This window comes from Coregonus clupeaformis, unplaced genomic scaffold (assembly GCF_020615455.1).
Source record: "Coregonus clupeaformis isolate EN_2021a unplaced genomic scaffold, ASM2061545v1 scaf0683, whole genome shotgun sequence".
Lineage (NCBI taxonomy): Eukaryota > Metazoa > Chordata > Actinopteri > Salmoniformes > Salmonidae > Coregonus > Coregonus clupeaformis.
The window spans coordinates 1-15,622 of NW_025534138.1; positions in this window are offsets into that span (position 1 = coordinate 1).

The following is a 15,622-nucleotide window of genomic DNA, read 5'->3' on the forward strand; positions in this document are numbered from 1 at the left end:
CTGTTCTGAAAGGCCCCAGAGTCTGCAACACCACTAAGCAAGGGGCACCACCAAGTAAGTGGCACCATGAAGACCAAGGAACTCTCCAAACAGGTCAGGGACAAAGTTGTACAGATCAGGGTTGGGTTATAAAAAAAATATCAGAAACTTTGAACATCCCACGGAGTACCATTAAATCCATAATTAAAAAATGGAAAGAATATGGCACCACAACAAACCTGCCAAGAGAGGGCCGCCCACCAAAAACTCACGGACTAGGCAAGGAGGGCATTAATCAGAGAGGCAACAAAGAGACCAAAGATAACCCTGAAGGAGCTGCAAAGCTCCACAGCGGAGATTGGAGTATCTGTCCATAGGACCACTTTAAGCCGTACACTCCACAGAGCTGTGCTTTACGGAAGAGTGACCAGAAAAAAGCCATTGCTTACAGAAAAAAATAAGCAAACACGTTTGGTGTTCTCCAAAATGCATGTGGGAGACTCCCCAAAGGTATGGAAGAAGGTACTCTGGTCAGATGAGACTAAAATTGAGCTTTTTGGCCATCAAGGAAAACGCTGTCTGGCGCAAACCCAACACCTTTCATCACCTCGAGAACACCATCCCCATTCATTGGCAGGGACTGTGAAACTGGTTAGAATTGAAGGAATGATGGATGGCACTAAATACAGGGAAATTCTTGAGGGAAACCTGTTTCAGTCTTCCAGAGATTTGAGACCAGGATGGAGGTTCACCTTCCAGCAGGACAATGACCCTAAGCATACTGCTAAAGCAACACTCAAGTGGTTTAAGGGGAAACCTTTAAATGTCTTGGAATGGCCTAGTCAAAGCCCAGACCTCAATCCAATTGAGAATCTGTGGTATGACTTAAAGATTGCTGTACACCAGCGGAACCCATCCAACTTGAAGGAGTTGGAGCAGTTTTGCCTTGAAGAATGGGCAAAAATCCCAGTGGCTAGATGTGCCAAGCTTATAGAGACATACCCCAAGAGACTTGCAGCTGTAATTGCTGCAAAAGGTGGCTCTACAAAGTATTGACTTTGGTGGTGGGGGGGGTCTTTGCATCTTCACAGTGGCATGTTGTGTAAATCAAATGATCCACCCCCCCCCCAAATCCATTTTAATTCCAGTTTGAAAGGCAACAAAATAGGAAAAATGCCAAGGGGGGTGAATATTTTCGCAAGATGGTAGATGGTAATGGAAACTATATTTTCAAAGGCACTAAATAGGTTAGAGGAAAAACAAAAAGCATTTGAGGTACTTATTCGATCAAGTGTAATGTATTACAAAAATAAAGCGAATTGGATGGAAAATGGTAAAAAATTCACAAAATGTTTCTTGAATCTTCAACATAGAAATGCTACCAAAAATAATTTACTGAAACTTGTTACAAATGATGGAGTTATCCATGATTCACCAAATTGTATTTTCAGTCTCCTCAATTTCCACTTAATGATGTTAACTGTAAGGATTTCTTTCCTAATAATAATAATAATAATAATAATGCAAAATGAACAAATTTACATAAAGACCTGTGTGAAGGTCAATTTACAGAAGAGGAACTTTTTAGGCAATTAAATATTTTCAGTCTGGTAAAACACCAGGGCTTGATGGTATACCAGTAGAGGTATATCAGACCTTTTTTTATGTACTCAAAGATCCATTATTAGCATGTTTTAACTACTCCTATAAAAATTGTAGACTTTCAGGTCCTCAACAAGAACGTCTGATTTCATTACTACTAAAACAGGACCCAGGTGGTAAGTATAAAGATCCAGTCCATTAAAAAATCTGGAGGCCTGTTACACTTCAATGTCGTGATGCAAAAAATCCTGGCGAAATGCATAGCACATAGAATAAAAAAGGTTTTACCAGATATTGTTCATCCTGCTCAGACAGGTTTTTTACATGGACGATATATTGGAGATAATATACAAAAATTACTTTAAATAATTGAACAATATGAAATCAAAGATACCAGGCCTGGTCTTCATAGCAGATTTAGAAAAGGCGTTTGATAAAGTAAGACTAGAATTTATATATAAATGCCTGGATTACTTTAATTTTGGTGAATCTCTTATACAGTGGGTTAAATCTATGTACAGCAACCCCAGATGTAAAATAGTAAGTAATGGTTACTTCTCAGAAAGTTTTGAGCTTTTAAGAGGAGTAAAACAAGGCCGTCCGTTGTCTCCATATCTATTTATTATGGCCATTGAAATGCTAGCTATTAAAATTAGATCCAACAAGAACATCAAGGGGTTAGAAATCCAGGGGATGAAAACAAAAGTGTCAATGTATGCCGATGACTCAAGTTTTTTCTTAAGTCCGCAATCTGGATCCCTGCACAGTCTCATTGAAGATCACTTTTCTAGCCTCTCTGGACTAAAACCTAATTATGACAAGTGTACCATATTACGTCTTGGATCATTAAAAGACACAGTGTTTACACTACCTTGTAGTTTACCAATAAAATGGGTGGATGGTGAGGTAGACATATTTGGTATTCACATCTCAAAATATATAAATAGAATAGAAAGTTTGCAAAAATAGATACGATTCTGAAACCATGGAGAGGTAAATACGTGTCTATTTATGGAAAAATCACATTGATTAACTCTTTGGTCCTATCACATTTTATTTACTTACTAATGGCACTGCCTACGCAAGACTCATTTTTTAAATCACATGAGCAAAAATTATTATTTTTTGAATGCTAAGCCAGACAAAGTTAAATGTGCTGATTTATATAATGAATATGAGTTTGGGGGGCAAAAATGATTAAATATAAAATCTCACTAAAAGCTTCACTCATACATAAGTTATACTTAAACAAATGGTTCTCCAGTAGATTATTAAGAAAGGCTCATCTGTTGTTCAAAAATTGCCTTTTTTAACTTTATGCAGATTACAACTAATTGAAAATGAAATTTTGTTTAAAGTATTGACCTTTCTTAAACAAGCCTTACAAAGCTGGTTACAATTTAATTTTTTTCCTCCAGGAAAGATAGAACAAATATTACAACAAATGTTGTGGTTAAACTCATATATACTAATAAATAAATAAATATACTTTATGGAATAAATTTTTTAGAAATTGTATTATATTTATTAATGACATTATGAATAAAAACGGAGGCGTTATGTCACATACAGTGGGGGAAAAAAGTATTTATTCAGCCACCAATTGTGCAAGTTCTCCCACTTAAAAAGATGAGAGAGGCCTGTAATGTTCATCATAGGTACACGTCAACTATGACAGACAAAATGAGAAGAAAAAAAATCCAGAAAATCACATTGTAGGATTTTTAATGAATTTATTTGTAAATTATGGTGGAAAATAAGTATTTGGTCAATAACAAAAGTTTCTCAATACTTTGTTATATACCCTTTGTTGGCAATGACACAGGTAAAATGTTTTCTGTAAGTCTTCACAAGGTTTTCACACACTGTTGCTGGTATTTTGGCCCATTCCTCCATGCAGATCTCCTCTAGAGCAGTGATGTTTTGGGGCTGTCGCTGGGCAACACAGACTTTCAACTCCCTCCAAAGATTTTCTATGGGGTTGAGATCTGGAGACTGGCTAGGCCACTCCAGGACCTTGTAATGCTTCTTACGAAGCCACTCCTTCGTTGCCCGGGCGGTGTGTTTGGGATCATTGTCATGCTGAAAGACCCAGCCACATTTCATCTTCAATGCCCTTGCTGATGGAAGGAGGTTTTCACTCAAAATCTCACGATACATGGCCCCATTCATTCTTTCCTTTACACGGATCAGTCGTCCTGGTCCCTTTGCAGAAAAACAGCCCCAAAGCATGATGTTTCCACCCCCATGCTTCACAGTAGGTATGGTGTTCTTTGGATGCAACTCAGCATTCTTTGTCCTCCAAACATGACGAGTAGAGTTTTTACCAAAAAGTTCGATTTTGGTTTCATCTGACCATATGACATTCTCCCAATCCTCTTCTGGATCATCCAAATGCACTCTAGCAAACTTCAGACGGGCATGGACATGTACTGGCTTAAGCAGGGGGACACGTCTGGCACTGCAGGATTTGAGTCCCTGGCGGCGTAGTGTGTTACTGATGGTAGGCTTTGTTACTTTGGTCCCAGCTCTCTGCAGGTCATTCACTAGGTCCCCCGTGTGGTTCTGGGATTTTTGTTCACTGTTCTTGTGATCATTTTGACCCCACGGGGTGAGATCTTGCGTGGAGCCCCAGATCGAGGGAGATTATCAGTGGTCTTGTATGTCTTCCATTTCCTAATAATTGCTCCCACAGTTGATTTCTTCAAACCAAGCTGCTTACCTATTGCAGATTCAGTCTTCCCAGCCTGGTGCAGGTCTACAATTTTGTTTCTGGTGTCCTTTGACAGCTCTTTGGTCTTGGCCTTAGTGGAGTTTGGAGTGTGACTGTTTGAGGTTGTGGACAGGTGTCTTTTATACTGATAACAAGTTCAAACAGGTGCCATTAATACAGGTAACGAGTGGAGGACAGAGGAGCCTCTTAAAGAAGAAGTTACAGGTCTGTGAGAGCCAGAAATCTTGCTTGTTTGTAGGTGACCAAATACTTATTTTCCACCATAATTTGCAAATAAATTCATAAAAAATCCTACAATGTGATTTTCTGGAGAAAAAAAATCTCATTTTGTCTGTCATAGTTGACGTGTACCTATGATGAAAATTACAGGCCTCTCTCATCTTTTTAAGTGGGAGAATTTGCACAATTGGTGGCTGACTAAATACTTTTTTCCCCCACTGTATGCAGCTATCGAAAATATATATGGGAATGTCTGCTCAATCCAAACTTACAACGAACTGATTGTAGCATTACCACAAAAATGGAGAAGGCAAGTGGAAAAGGGAGAAGGTAGGGAACTTGTTTGCCTGCCATATATTAAAGATACAAATTGTCTGAAAGGAATTGGCATAAATAGAAAAATATACTAGTTTCATTTGAGGACAAAAATGTTGACAGCTGTGCCATACAGGTTGCAAAATAAATGGGAAGAGATTTTCGATGTACCAATTCCATGGCACATGGTTTATGAACTGGTACAAAAAACAACACTTGATTCAACACTTCGAATTTTTCAATTTAAATTATTATACAACATTCTTGCCACCAACAGAATGCTATATATATGGGGCATACAACAATCTCAGCTCTGTAGATTTTGCTGCGAAGAGACAGAATCACTAGATCATTTATTCTGGTATTGCCCCTATGTAGCTTGTTTCTGGTCACAGTTTCAGGAATGGTTAAAAAATCCATAGGAAAGCCATAGTCAGTCAATAAATAACATAATAATACTTGTAGGAAAGGTTTTCATATGTAGCTCACAATCTGTGGATACTATATGATTAAAAAGGTTCAAAATGTATGTAAAACATCACAGCACAATTGAAAATTATATGGCACATGGAAACCAAACGAGGGTGGTCTATGGTGATAGGTGGGATGGGCTGAGGGTGGCTGAAGTATTTATTATCAATTTACTTTGAATGTCTTGCACTGCTACTTCCTAGATTAACTGACCTTGTCCCATCCCCTTTTTGACCTCAGGTGTGATCCCTCCCCGCTCAACACTGAGCATGTCTTGCACTACTAGATTCCACTGAGACTTTTTCCTCTTCATCATCATGAAGGAGTGTCAATTCGAATTGTTCTCTCTCTCTCTCTATCTCTACAGCAGGGCTGCCCAACCCTCTTCCTGGAGATCTACCATCCAGTTGGTTTTCAGTCCAACCCTAATTTAACACACCTGATTCTACTTATTAGCTGCTCAACAAGACTAGCTGAATCAGATATGCTAAATTAGGGTTGGACTGAAAACCTATAGGACAGTAGATCTTCAGGAAGAGGGTTGGGCAGACTTGCTCTACAGCAGGGTTCTTCAATTCCAGTCCTGGAGGGCCGAAACACTTCTGTTTTTTATTTCTACCTGGTAGTTAATTGCACTCACCTGGTGTCCCAGGTCTGAATTAGCCCCTGATTAGAAGGAGAGGATGAAAAACAGAGGTGTTTCGGCCCTCCAGGACCGGAATTGAAGAACCCTGCAGTCTACAGGATCGAGTGCCTATTTCTCTCCCAGCACTCGGACTGGTCAGACACCAAAGGATATTCTGTACCCGCAGCAGCTTCCATTATCAACTTGGACAGCCTGATCCCCCAACATCTGTCAGTACAGTAACACCTGCTAACTTTCGAAAATAAAGACTCATTATAACTTGTTTTCTGTATTTCTATGAACATGATACACTCATTATGTGAAGAACCTGTTCATTACTTTTTGGTATAAGATGCAACAAACAAACTAAAAATGATTACTTTTACCATAACATCAACCTTTTATTCCATTCAATACATTCACCCCGTACTTAGTCCTCTCAGAGGCAGTTATGTGAAGAACCTGTTTATTACTGTTTGTCAATTATACATTTTACCATAACATCCATCTTTTATTCCAGATGTAATACATTCACTTTACTTGCTTATTCAGTCCTCTCAGACACAGTTATGTGAAGAACCTGCTCATTTAGTTACATGAGGATCATGGATGCAGCATAAAAACTACAAATTATTACTTTTACCATAACATCAATCTTTTATTCCATTCAATACATTCATTATACTTACTTATTCAGTTCTCTCAGACTCAGTTCGCCATAATCTGCCCTGTATATGTTCATGGCATGTTGTAATAGCTTCATGGTCGTCGGGTGAAGTCATCGGGTAAGCTTGGCTTTATACATAGTTTGGGCTTAAAAGTAAGGCTTAAACTATGTATTTAGGTTGTAGTTAGGTATTGTAGTTAGGTATTGTAGGTAGCTATCGTGGGTTGTTGTATGTAATTATTGTAGGTTAGTATTGTATTCGTCTGAGCCCGGTGTAGCACGAAGCTAGCTGGCTAACCCACTACCTAGCGGGTAGCTACTGGCAACTATTAGCAACGGTATAGTTGAGATTGCCTGTAATTACGCCAGCTGGCTGCCTACAATAATTACATACAATATTTGCCTACCATTCAGCTGTTTTCTAACCTCATTGTCTGAACCGTTAACGTTAGGTAGTAAGTGGCTACTGTGCTTGAAATTTAGCTAGCTTGTTGCTACCTGGATAGCAACTAGTAAACAATAGCTGGAACGACCTGGCGAACAGACGCGAACTGGCTGAGTCAATTCAGTGGCTAGCTTTGCACTTGGCTAGCTAACAGTAGCTGCTAGGGGTAAGTTATAACCTACATTTGTGTTTCATTTTTACATATTGGTAGCTAGAGTCGTTCAAGGAATTCGGGACATGGGTGACTAGTTAACGTTAGTTTTGCTCTCTCTGTGTGTTCGTGCCGTGAAAGGAGGGGTTTCTTCTTTGTCTGAAAGCAATGGCTAGCTAGTATGCTAACTATTCTAGCTAATTAACTGGCTGAATAAGTTGACGACGGACTCGCTCAAGCTGTCGGGACTAACACACAACGTTAGACACGGACACAAACGATCTGCTTGGCGTGTTGACACACTGGTGGTTTGTTGTGGCCGAGTATTGGTGCTAAACCGTGTTGTTGGAGTCCGGCATGCTAGCTGGCTGTGGCGTCTTATGACTAGGTGCCCTGAACGATTTTCACGGAATAATACTGTACCTAGTTAGCTAGCTGAATAAACTAAGTTAGTCTATTCCTAGAAAACATTGAACCGCTGTAGTTTACAACAATTATAGTTTCTGAGGTGGAAGTTGGGAGAGTTATATTTGGGTGTTGTGGTGAGGGAGGCCCCGCTCTCTCCTTTCCCAGATGTTTAGTTCATTTCATTCCGATCTCCTTTGCATTATTGTAGCCATTTTCTGCAGCCTGTCAACTATGCCTCTGCCTATCCCTGTTCTCTCCTCTCCGCACAGGCTATACAAACGCCTCACACCGCGCGGCTGCTGCCTCTCTAACCTGGTGGTCCCTGCACGCACCACCCACGTGGAGTTCCAGGTCACAGGCAGCCTCTGGAACTGCCGTTCTGCTGCCAACAAGGCAGAGTTCATCTCAGCCTATGCTACCCTCCAGTCCCTCGACTTCTTGGCGCTGACGGAAACATGGATTACCACTGAAAACACTGCTACTCCTACCGCTCTCTCCTCGTCTGACCATGTGTTCTCGCATACCCCGAGAGCATCTGGTCAGCGGGGTGGTGGCACAGGAATCCTCATCTCTCCCAAATGGACATTCTCTATTTTTCCCCTGACCCATCTGTCTATCTCCTCATTTGAATTCCATGCTGTCACAGTCACTAGCCCATTTAAGCTTAATATCCTTGTCATCTATCGCCCTCCAGGTTCCCTTGGAGAGTTCATCAATGAGCTTGACGCCTTGATAAGTTCCTTTCCTGAGGATGGCTCACTCCTCACAGTTCTGGGGGACTTCAACCTCCCTACGTCTACCTTTGACTCATTTCTCTCTGCCTCCTTCTTTCCACTCCTCTCCTCTTTTTACCTCACCCTCTCACCATCCCCCCCTACTCACAAGGCAGGCAATACGCTTGACCTCATCTTTACTAGATGCTGTTCTTCTACTAATCTCACTGCAACTCCCCTCCATGTCTCCGACCACTACTTTGTATCCTTTTCTCTCTCGCTCTCCTCCAACACTACTCACTCTGCCCCTACCCCATATGTAACTCTGTGTTGTTGTTTTTATCGCACTGCTTTGCTTTATCTTGGCCAGGTCGCAGTTGTAAATGAGAACTTGTTCTCAACTGGTTTACCTGGTTAAATAAAGGTGAAATAAATAAATAAATAAAAACTCAGATGGTAATGCACCGTCACAACCTTCGCTCTCTCTCTCCCGCTACTCTCTCCTCTTCCATCCTATCGTCTCTTCCCTCTGCTCAATCCTTCTCCCTCCAATCTCCTGATTCTGCCTCCTCAACTCTCCTCTTCTCCCTTTCTGCATCCTTTGACTCTCTATGTCCCCTATCCTCCCGGCCGGCTCGGTCCACCCCTCCAGCTCCGTGGCTTGATGACTCATTGCGAGCTCAAAGAACAGGGCTCCGGGCAGCCGAGCGGAAATGGAGGAAAACTAGACTCCCTGCGGACCTGGTATCTTTTCACTCCCTCCTCTCTACATTTTCTTCATCTGTTTCTGCTGCTAAGGCCACTTTCTACCACTCTAAATTCCAAGCATCTGCCTCTAACCCTAGGAAGCTCTTTGCCACCTTCTCTTCCCTGCTGAATCCTCCTCCCCCCCCCTCCTCCCTCTCTGTGGATGGTTGACATCCAATCCTCGTTTGTTAAGTCAAATGACACTGCTGGTCCTGCTCACACTGCCCTACCCTATGCTTTGACTTCTTTCTCCCCTCTCTCTCCAGATAAAATCTTGCGACTTGTGACGACCGGCCGCCCAACAACCTGCCCGCTTGACCCTATCCCCTCCTCTCTTCTCCAGACCATCTCCGGTGACCTTCTCCCTTACCTCACCTCACTGATCAGCTCATCCTTGACCGCTGGCTATGTCCCTTCCGTCTTCAAGAGAGCGAGAGTTGCACCCCTTCTCAAAAAACCAACACTCGATCCCTCTGATGTCAACAACTACAGACCAGTATCCCTTCTTTCTTTTCTCTCCAAAACTATTGAGCGTGCCGTCTTTAGCCAACTCTCTTGCTATCTCTCTCAGAATGACCTTCTTGATCCAAACCAGTCAGGTTTCAAGACTGGTCATTCAACTGAGACTGCTCTTCTCTGTGTCACGGAGGCTCTCCGCACTGCTAAAGCTAACTCTCTCTCCTCTGCTCTTGTCCTTCTAGACCTCTCTGCTGCCTTTGATACTGTGAACCATCAGATCCTCCTCTCCACCCTCTCCGAGCTGGGCATCTCCGGCGCGGCTCACTCTTGGATTGCGTCCTACCTGACCGGTCGCTCCTACCAAGTGGCGTGGCGAGAAGCTGTCTCCGCACCACGTGCTCTCACCACTGGTGTCCCCCAGGGCTCAGTTCTAGGCCCTCTCCTATTCTCGCTATACACCAAGTCACTTGGCTCTGAAATATATCCTCACATGGCCTCTCCTATCATTGCTACGCAGACGACACACAACTAATCTTCTCCTTTCCCCCTTCTGATAACCAGGTGGCGAATCGCATCTCTGCATGTCTGGCAGACATATCAGTATGGATGACGGATCACCACCTCAAGCTGAACCTTGGCAAGACGGAGCTGCTCTTCCTCCCGGGGAAGGACTGCCCGTTCCATGATCTCGCCATCACGGTTGACAACTCCGTTGTGTCCTCCTCCCAGAGTGCGAAGAGCCTTGGCGTGACCCTGGACAACACCCTGTCGTTCTCCGATAACATCAAGGCGGTGACCCGATCCTGTAGGTTCATGCTCTACAACATTCGGAGAGTACGACCCTGCATTACACAGGAAGCGGCACAGGTCCTAATCCAGGCACTTGTCATCTCCCGTCTGGATTACTGCAACTCGCTGTTGGCTGGGCTCCCTGCCTGCGCCATTAAACCCCTACAACTCATCCAGAATGCCGCAGCCCATCTGGTGTTCAACCTTCCCAAGTTCTCTCACGTCACCCCGCTCCTACACTGGCTTCCAGTTGAAGCTCGCATCTGCTACAAGACCATGGTGCTTGCCTACGGAGCTGTGAGGGGAACGGCACCTCCGTACCTTCAGGCTCTGATCAGTCCCTACACCCAAACGAGGGCATTGCGTTCATCCACCTCTGGCCTGCTGGCTCCCCTACCTCTGCTGAAGCACTGTTCCCGCTCAGCCCAGTCAAAACTGTTCGCTGCTCTGGCACCCCAATGGTGGAACAAGCTCCCTCACGACGCCAGGACAGCGGAGTCACTCACCACCTTCCGGAGACATTTGAAACCCCATCTCTTTAAGGAACACCTCGGATAGGATAAAGTAATCCTTCTAACCCCCCCCTTACCCCACCCCACCCCCCCCAAAAAAAAAAACAACAAAAAAACATGTAAAGTGGTTATCCCACTGGCTATCAGGTGAATGCACCAATTTGTAAGTCGCTCTGGATAAGAGTGTCTGCTAAATGACGTAAATGTAATGTAAATGTAATGCATACACAGATTGTCACAAGAGCAGGGTGTCTGCCATGCAATGGCATGGTTCTTCTGGAGGCACCTGCCGACATCTTCTGATAACATATTGAAATAAGTTATGCTGTAATATTTTATGGTAAGGCTGATAAAGTATCTCTTACGATGAACTACAAAGTATCCTACACAAACCTGTGGAATTTCCTGGCAGCAGATGTTCTCTGTCTGACAATGCCCACAGGTACACCATAAAGAAAATTAAGATCTGACAAAAGTCTGTTGCCCACTGTCCACAATCTCCGGTAAGGACTCTAAAATCCCAGGCAATATTGTCCTACATCGTCCTATAACACAGCTGTCCACTGGAATCAAGCTAAGCTAACTCCAAGCTACCTAGAGCCACATTAACATTAAGGGTTGCAACGATTTCCAAATAGACTTACCACTGTGTTATGTCCTGCATACCTCTTGGGTTTTGCACTGGCTCATTATCTTCCTCATTAATTTCAGGGTCAGACTCTGGCTCATGCATGTAAAGCTGCATACTACCTTGTGCCATTGCTGGGCTAACATTACAGTTGTGTTTCTGATTAAGTAGCCATGTGGTGAGTTTGTTTTGGTTCGCATCAGCCAATCAGAACTATGAAACATTAATATTTATAATGTTACTCCCACACCCATACCTTTCTTCCAGGTGTTTCCAGGAGAGATTCTGACTTCAGTAGAAGCTGTTTTTAAAATACTTATTTTTTTAAATCATACTCGTCAATGATACGTAACAGCGTTTATTGAAATCAAAAGAAATTAAAAAGGGTGGTGTGAACCTTTAACAATAGTGCATTCGGAAAGTATTCAGACCCCTTGACTTTTTCCACATTTTGTTACGTTACAGCCTTATTCTACAATGGATTTTTAAAAATTAACACATCAATGTACACACAATACCCCATAATGACAAAGTGAAAACAGGTATTTTAGAAATATTTGCTAATTTATTAAAAATAAAAAACAAATACTTTTTACATAAGTATTCAGACCCTTTGCTATGAGACTCGAAATTGAGCTCAGGTGCATCCTGTTTCCATTGATCATCCTTGACATGTTTCTACAACTTGATTGGAGTCCACCTGGGGTAAATTCAATTGATTGGACATGATTTGGAAAGGCACACACCTGTCTGTATAAGGTCCCACAGTTGACAAGCCATGAGGTCGAAGGAATTGTCTGTAGAGCTCCGAGACAGGATTGTGTCAATGCACAGATCTGGGGAAGGGTACCAAACATTTCTGCAGCATTGAAGGTCCCTAAGAACACAGTGGCCTCCATCATTCTTAAATGGAAGAAGTTTGGAACCACCAAGACTCTTCCTAGAGCTGACCGCTCGGCCAAACTGAGCAATCGGGGGAGAAGGGCCTTGGTCAGGGATGTGATCAAGAACCCGATGGTCACTCTGACAGAGCTCCAGAGTTCCTCTGTGGCGATGGGAGAACCTTCCAGAAGGACAGCCATCTCTGCAACACTCCACCAATCAGGCCTTTATGGTAGAGTGGCCAGACGTAAGCCACTCCTCAGCAAAAGGCACGTGACAGCCCGCTTGGAGTTTGCCAAAAGGCACCTAAAGGACTCTCAGACCATGAGAGGCAAGATTCTCTGGTCTGATGAAACCAAGATTGAACTCTTTGGCCTGAATGCCAAGCGTCACGTCTGGAGGAAACCTGGCACCATCCCTGCGGTGAAGCATGGTGGTGGCAGCATCATGCTGTGGGGATGTTTTTCAGCAGCAGGGACTGGTAGACTAGTCAGGATCGAGGGACAGATGAACGGAGCAAAGTACAGAGAGATCCTTGATGAAAACCTGCTCCAGAGCGCTCGGGACCTCAGACTGGGGTGAAGGTTCACCTTCCAACAGGACAACGACCCTAAGCACACAGCCAAGACAACACAGGAGTGGCTTCAGGACAAGTCTCTGAATGTCCTTGAGTGGCCTGGACTTGAACCCGATCTAACATGTCTGGAGAGACCTGAAAATAATTGTGCAGTGACGCTCCCCATCCAACCTGACAGAGCTTGAGAGGATCTGCAAAGAAGAATGGGAGAAACTCCCCAAATACAGGTGTGCCAAGCTTGCAGCTTCATACCCAAGAAGACCCAAGTCTGTTATCGCTGCCAAAGGTGTTTCAACAAAGTACTGAGTAAAGGGTCTGAATACCTATGTAAATGTCCCTAGATATTACTCTAAATCCAATATGGCGTCCAAAATGCAATTTGGCTGCCACATTACCATTAAATGGTGGTTTAATCACCTGTATATGTACACATTTTAAATGAGATATTTTTCAGATTTGAGTACTGTACTTATGACCTGTACTCAAGACTGTTTTGTGTACTTCAACTATGTTAGGAATCTAATATGCCCACCATATACACTTAAACACCTTTGTCTGGATATATATATACAGTAAAGGAAGCAGACTGCTTGGTATAGCAACACGAAGCATTCCAAGTCATGAGCCTCTTTGAGGATCAATGAGGCAACTGGGAAGCTCCAACGAAAGGAAAGAGAATCTAACCCTGTACTCTGAAAAATATGACCTTGGCATCCCGTAATCCGAACGATCAATTTATAAATGTAAAGTTTGTTCACAGACTATATTTAACACCAAGGAAACGTTTTACAATGAGATTGGCCCAACTCTTGTAGGCACATTTCTCCATGTGACGGGGGAGTGTCCTGCAGTTAAATGTTTCTGGGGCAAAGTTACAAAATTCATTTCAATTGAAATTAATGTGGTGGGTGACTGACGAGCAACCTTAGTTGCTAGCGGGGTGGGAAGGGATGCGAAACATGATTTCCGGTAGAGGTAGTGATTGTTATAGAAGTACCACATAGAAGTGGTACACAACATTTATAGAGGGGTCTGACATGCATGAGAAGAGCGTTTTTGATGGGTACAAATGCACACACTGCACAACAGTGAAGAGGCGACTCCGGAATGCTGACCTTCTAGGCAGAGTTGCAAAGAAAAAGTCATATCTCAGACTGGCCATTAAAAAGAAAAGATTAAGATGGGCAGTCTGAGATATGGCTTTTTCTTTGCAACTCTGCCTCTGCCTCATTAAAGTGTTTTAGCAAGCGTCTATGACAAATCAGGACAGGTCGTTTCACTGAGCAGCCATTACGAACACAGGCTGTAAAACAGCGATCAAAAAGGTCATTACAGAAAACACCAGACTGATACCTATCACGATTATTTGTGAGGATAACATCAAGGAGAGTAGCCTTTTCTGGGTGTTTGGATTTTTTATGACATTTGAATGTGCATCAAATGGTAACAAGATCATATTGTACAGCAATTTAATCAGGTAACATGAATACAAAGCCTGCGAGAGGTGATTAGAATAGGATGGGAGGCCAAGAGTCTGTGTAACTAATAGAGAGTCAGAATCCCGAGTGTGGGAACAAACATAGTCGGGTAAACAAGCAAGTCATGAGGCAAATAGCATAAAGCACAGGTAAATAATATAACGACTTGGGGCTAGCCATTGTAAGTTCAGAGTCACTCGTCCCAACAGCGTGTGTGTGCTGGAGGCGAGCGAAAGCTCAGGAGAGAGGGGGGAGTGTGGCGGGGGTACCTGTACCAGACAGGGGGAGACAGGCCAGGGCAGACGGTGAACAGATCGGCAGGTAGAATCCAAGCAGCAGTGCAGCAGGCAACGGGAGTAGGTGTCACACCCACTTGGGAGAAGCTTTTTTCTGGAGGCAGATTCCTTGTAGAAAATCCCAGCTAGTTAGCTAACGTAGCTAGCAAGTCTCTGTCCACCGTTTTTTTCCACGTGGAAAAGGAGGTTGTTAGCTAGCTATATCTCATCAGTTTCAGCGAATGGGCCTACCTATGCCCCTGCCGTCTCTCTCTCGCTAGCTTGCTCTTTCTTTGCAGTGAAAGATGCAAGAGTAGACTACGGAAAATAGTTTCCTCTGTTGCAAAAATACTGAATCTTAGGAGTCCTTGACATCCAAAAATGGGAGTCGACTCCCCACTACTATTGCCATGCTCGCTGGCAACGTTCTAATCTAGTTTGGCTAACAAAGCAATGACCTCTGCAGCCAGAATAACAGCAAAGTAGCTGTTTTCTATTTACATTAATTTAAATACATCCATAACAATGAGCTGATAATGCCTGATTTTGCCTGGTATTGCTAGAAAATATTACCTTCTCGTCAGGACCCTCGTCAACACTGACTTAATTACAAGGAGATCGATTGCATATCAAACTCTAGGCTAGAAGCTAGCTAAATAGTTTGTTGCTAGCAAACCTGCCAATACGACAACCGAATTCAAAAATATCAGTTGCTGAAAACAGCTGATCAAACTAGAAACATGTGGGAGGATTTGACTGAGGGGACCGGATAAATTAATGTTCATCACTCACCACGTTAGGTCATCAGCTCCAAATAAATATGTCTCTGCAAAAACAAATCAATGCTAGATAGCTATGTTTTTTCCTCGTTGGACCTGTGTTTCCAATTTCAGTTTGTGTAGTTGTTGGTTTAGCTTTCTGTAACTTTGTAGCAAGTACGGTTTGT